The sequence below is a fragment of the Schistocerca serialis genome, unplaced genomic scaffold (genome assembly GCF_023864345.2).
Source record: "Schistocerca serialis cubense isolate TAMUIC-IGC-003099 unplaced genomic scaffold, iqSchSeri2.2 HiC_scaffold_1196, whole genome shotgun sequence".
Lineage (NCBI taxonomy): Eukaryota > Metazoa > Arthropoda > Insecta > Orthoptera > Acrididae > Schistocerca > Schistocerca serialis.
In genome coordinates, this window is record NW_026047399.1 from 1,505,001 (window position 1) to 1,510,000 (window position 5,000).

At 54.1% G+C, this 5,000-nt stretch overlaps 1 non-coding gene across 1 annotated transcript in view; it reads left to right on the forward strand.

Annotated features, from left to right (window-relative positions):
- Positions 1–3,316: 3,316 nt before the first annotated feature.
- LOC126435020 (small subunit ribosomal RNA) overlaps positions 3,317–5,000 on the forward strand; it is a 1,910-nt gene continuing 226 nt past the window's right edge. The window contains exon 1 of the ribosomal RNA XR_007579673.1: positions 3,317–5,000. This exon is cut by the window's right edge and continues 226 nt beyond it. This is a non-coding gene — a ribosomal RNA (small subunit ribosomal RNA).

Genomic DNA, 5,000 nt, shown 5'->3' on the forward strand with positions numbered 1-5,000 from the left:
CCTGTATTGCGCCTTAACCTAGCCTGTATTGCGCCTTAACCTAACCTGTATTGCGCCTTAACCTAACCTGTATTGCGCCTTAACCTAACCTGTATTGCGCCTTAACCTAACCTGTATTGCGCCTTAACCTAACCTGTATTGCGCCTTAACCTAACCTGTATTGCGCCTTAACCTAACCTGTATTGCGCCTTAACCTAACCTGTATTGCGCCTTAACCTAACCTGTATTGCGCCTTAACCTAACCTGTATTGCGCCTTAACCTAACCTGTATTGCGCCTTAACCTAACCTGTATTGCGCCTTAACCTAACCTGTATTGCGCCTTAACCTAACCTGTATTGCGCCTTAACCTAACCTGTATTGCGCCTTAACCTAACCTGTATTGCGCCTTAACCTAACCTGTATTGCGCCTTAACCTAACCTGTATTGCGCCTTAACCTAACCTGTATTGCGCCTTAACCTAACCTGTATTGCGCCTTAACCTAACCTGTATTGCGCCTTAACCTAACCTGTATTGCGCCTTAACCTAACCTGTATTGCGCCTTAACCTAACCTGTATTGCGCCTTAACCTAACCTGTATTGCGCCTTAACGTAACCTGTATTGCGCCTTAACGTAACCTGTATTGCGCCTTAACGTAACCTGTATTGCGCCTTAACGTAACCTGTATTGCGCCTTAACGTAACCTGTATTGCACCTTAACGTAACCTGTATTGCGCCTTAACGTAACCTGTATTGCGCCTTAACGTAACCTGTATTGCGCCTTAACGTAACCTGTATTGCGCCTTAACGTAACCTGTATTGCGCCTTAACGTAACCTGTATTGCGCCTTAACGTAACCTGTATTGCGCCTTAACGTAACCTGTATTGCGCCTTAATGTAACCTGTATTGCGCCTTAATGTAACCTATATTGCGCCTTAATGTAACCTATATTGCGCCTTAATGTAACCTATATTGCGCCTTAGCCTAACCCACGTTGCGCCGTAACGTAACCCACGTTGCGCCGTAACGTAACCCACGTTGCGCCGTCACGTAACCCACGTTGCGCCGTAACGTAACCCACGTTGCGCCGTAACGTAACCCACGTTGCGCCGTAACGTAACCCACGTTGCGCCGTAACCCAACACACGTTGCGCCGTAACCCAACACACGTTGCGCCGTAACCCAACACACGTTGCGCCGTAACCCAACACACGTTGCGCCGTAACCCAACACACGTTGCGCCGTAACCCAACACACGTTGCGCCGTAACCCAACACACGTTGGGCCTTAACCCAACACACGTTGGGCCTTAACCCAACACACGTTGGGCCTTAACCCAACACACGTTGGGCCTTAACCCAACACACGTTGGGCCTTAACCCAACACACGTTGGGCCTTAACCCAACACACGTTGGGCCTTAACCCAACACACGTTGGGCCTTAACCCAACACACGTTGGGCCTTAACCCAACACACGTTGGGCCTTAACCCAACACACGTTGGGCCTTAACCCAACACACGTTGGGCCTTAACCCAACACACGTTGGGCCTTAACCCAACACACGTTGGGCCTTAACCCAACACACGTTGGGCCTTAACCCAACACACGTTGGGCCTTAACCTGCTCTGTAATTGTCATACGACGCGTTAAATTAGTGTAGTGTTGCCTAACTGCAACCCCCGCAATATAGTTTGCTACTCGCACTGCCCGGTCCCCAGTGTATCGCTTCATGTTAAACACCTTGCAGCTATACACTGTAATGTGGATGGCAGCAGGACGTACATGCTCAATGCCCTTTGCAGTTGTTCATTGGCATTTGCAGTTGTTCATTGGCATTCGCATGGCGAAGCACTTAGCCTACGCTGTGGTACGGCCTGTGTCAACTGTCCGCTGATGTTGTACGTCCAAATCACACACTGTACTGCACATTGGTCCTCATGTACTGAATGATACATCGTGGTACATGTGACCGTACAACGACTGCGCCAACAACGGCGAACCATGCGGTCCAAATGTTGTGCACTCAGCTACGTGTCGTCTCCCTATAAGAGCTGGATTGCAGTGTGGTATGCCCTGGATGGCGATCAGCATGAGCCGTCTGTTGATGTAGTGGCGCGTGTTGTCAGACGTAGTCGTCTCTTCTCACACACCGTGATTGCATGGTGCACTGCGTTCCACATCTGCGACATGCGACAGAGGCCGGTTGACAGTCGTTCGCGCAATGGACATCGCATACGTACGGGGGCCACCTTCCACGTGTTCGCGAAGCGTGCACATGTTGTTGCGTGTATGTGGGCAGACATAGTGTGTCGTGACACCTGACACAGGCATGCAACAATCGTTGCATTTGCAAATGGCGATGGACGCCTACGTTTGCTGGTGACGTTACGCAAATGAATAACTGGTAAACCGTTGTGGTGCGGTTGTTCTCGCTAGAGGTGAATCAGTGATGGCGACGATCGGTTGAGCTACCAACCGGTTGTTCCAGCGATACCCACCATGCCCACGAACGTGAATGGCATCTGGGTGTGAAGCGATACGCGGCGGTGGCTGGGTGGGACCGTCCCCGGCCGGTGAGGGGGGGCCTCCCGGCGTGCTGGCCGCGCGGTGCGTGGGCGCACGCGCTACAGCCGGCTGGTGGGGGCGGCCAGTGGCAGGCGCGCCGGCCGACGGAGGCGGCAGGCGGCGCAGCTGCGCGCCGGCGCACCCTGCACGCGGCGCTGTGCGGCCAAAGTAGGTCCTCGCGGGCCCGGTGCGAAGCGCGGTGGACATCTGCAGTGTGCTGGTCCGATTGAGGACTGTGTGCGCTGAGGATGCGCCGCCGCCCGGCGCTCGGCGCCGCGACGCCGTCTGCTGCTCGGTCGCCTCTGCGGTTCTCGCAGGTGGTTTGTATCGCAGCTGTGCGGACGTGTTGGCGCGTGCGCTGTGCTGGGAGAGTTCGCTTCGGCACCCAAGTGGGGCTTTTGTCCTTCTGTGGCGCTGGCGTTGGAGCTGCCGGTCACCGTAGGTGGCGCGTGTTGTCTCCCGCCGGCAATGCCACGACAGCACGCTCCCGGGCCTCTGTCGGCAGCGGCAAGCTCAGTTGGGAGCACGGGTGGTCGCACCTAAAGCGTCTACTCGCCAAACTCCGGGCGATTGCGCCTCTCTCGAACCCGACCAAGTACTTAGGACGGCGCTGCGCGCCGCCGGGACCTGAGAGGGTTTCGAGGTGTATGGTGCAGGGGAGCTCAGCCTCCTCCTGTTTGCAGAATAATTGAGCGGACGCTTGCGTGTTCGCGCGGGCCCCCGGGACACACTCCCGGGCGGCCGGCTGCTCAGCTCTAGTTGACGCAGCTCCCTGGTTGATCCTGCCAGTAGTCATATGCTTGTCTCAAAGATTAAGCCATGCATGTCTCAGTACAAGCCGCATTAAGGTGAAACCGCGAATGGCTCATTAAATCAGTTATGGTTCCTTAGATCGTACCCACGTTACTTGGATAACTGTGGTAATTCTAGAGCTAATACATGCAAACAGAGTCCCGACCAGAGATGGAAGGGACGCTTTTATTAGATCAAAACCAATCGGTCGGCTCGTCCGGTCCGTTTGCCTTGGTGACTCTGAATAACTTTGGGCTGATCGCACGGTCCTCGTACCGGCGACGCATCTTTCAAATGTCTGCCTTATCAACTGTCGATGGTAGGTTCTGCGCCTACCATGGTTGTAACGGGTAACGGGGAATCAGGGTTCGATTCCGGAGAGGGAGCCTGAGAAACGGCTACCACATCCAAGGAAGGCAGCAGGCGCGCAAATTACCCACTCCCGGCACGGGGAGGTAGTGACGAAAAATAACGATACGGGACTCATCCGAGGCCCCGTAATCGGAATGAGTACACTTTAAATCCTTTAACGAGTATCTATTGGAGGGCAAGTCTGGTGCCAGCAGCCGCGGTAATTCCAGCTCCAATAGCGTATATTAAAGTTGTTGCGGTTAAAAAGCTCGTAGTTGGATTTGTGTCCCACGCTGTTGGTTCACCGCCCGTCGGTGTTTAACTGGCATGTATCGTGGGACGTCCTGCCGGTGGGGCGAGCTGAAGGCGTGCGACGCGCCTCGTGCGTGCTCGTGCGTCCCGAGGCGGACCCCGTTGCAATCCTACCAGGGTGCTCTTGAGTGAGTGTCTCGGTGGGCCGGCACGTTTACTTTGAACAAATTAGAGTGCTTAAAGCAGGCAAGCCCGCCTGAATACTGTGTGCATGGAATAATGGAATAGGACCTCGGTTCTATTTTGTTGGTTTTCGGAACCCGAGGTAATGATTAATAGGGACAGGCGGGGGCATTCGTATTGCGACGTTAGAGGTGAAATTCTTGGATCGTCGCAAGACGAACAGAAGCGAAAGCATTTGCCAAGTATGTTTTCATTAATCAAGAACGAAAGTTAGAGGTTCGAAGGCGATCAGATACCGCCCTAGTTCTAACCATAAACGATGCCAGCCAGCGATCCGCCGCAGTTCCTCCGATGACTCGGCGGGCAGCCTCCGGGAAACCAAAGCTTTTGGGTTCCGGGGGAAGTATGGTTGCAAAGCTGAAACTTAAAGGAATTGACGGAAGGGCACCACCAGGAGTGGAGCCTGCGGCTTAATTTGACTCAACACGGGAAACCTCACCAGGCCCGGACACCGGAAGGATTGACAGATTGATAGCTCTTTCTTGATTCGGTGGGTGGTGGTGCATGGCCGTTCTTAGTTGGTGGAGCGATTTGTCTGGTTAATTCCGATAACGAACGAGACTCTAGCCTGCTAACTAGTCGCGTGACATCCTTCGTGCTGTCAGCGATTACTTTTCTTCTTAGAGGGACAGGCGGCTTCTAGCCGCACGAGATTGAGCAATAACAGGTCTGTGATGCCCTTAGATGTTCTGGGCCGCACGCGCGCTACACTGAAGGAATCAGCGTGTCTTCCTAGGCCGAAACGTCGGGGTAACCCGCTGAACCTCCTTCGTGCTAGGGATTGGGGCTTGCAATTGTTCCCCATGAACGAGGAA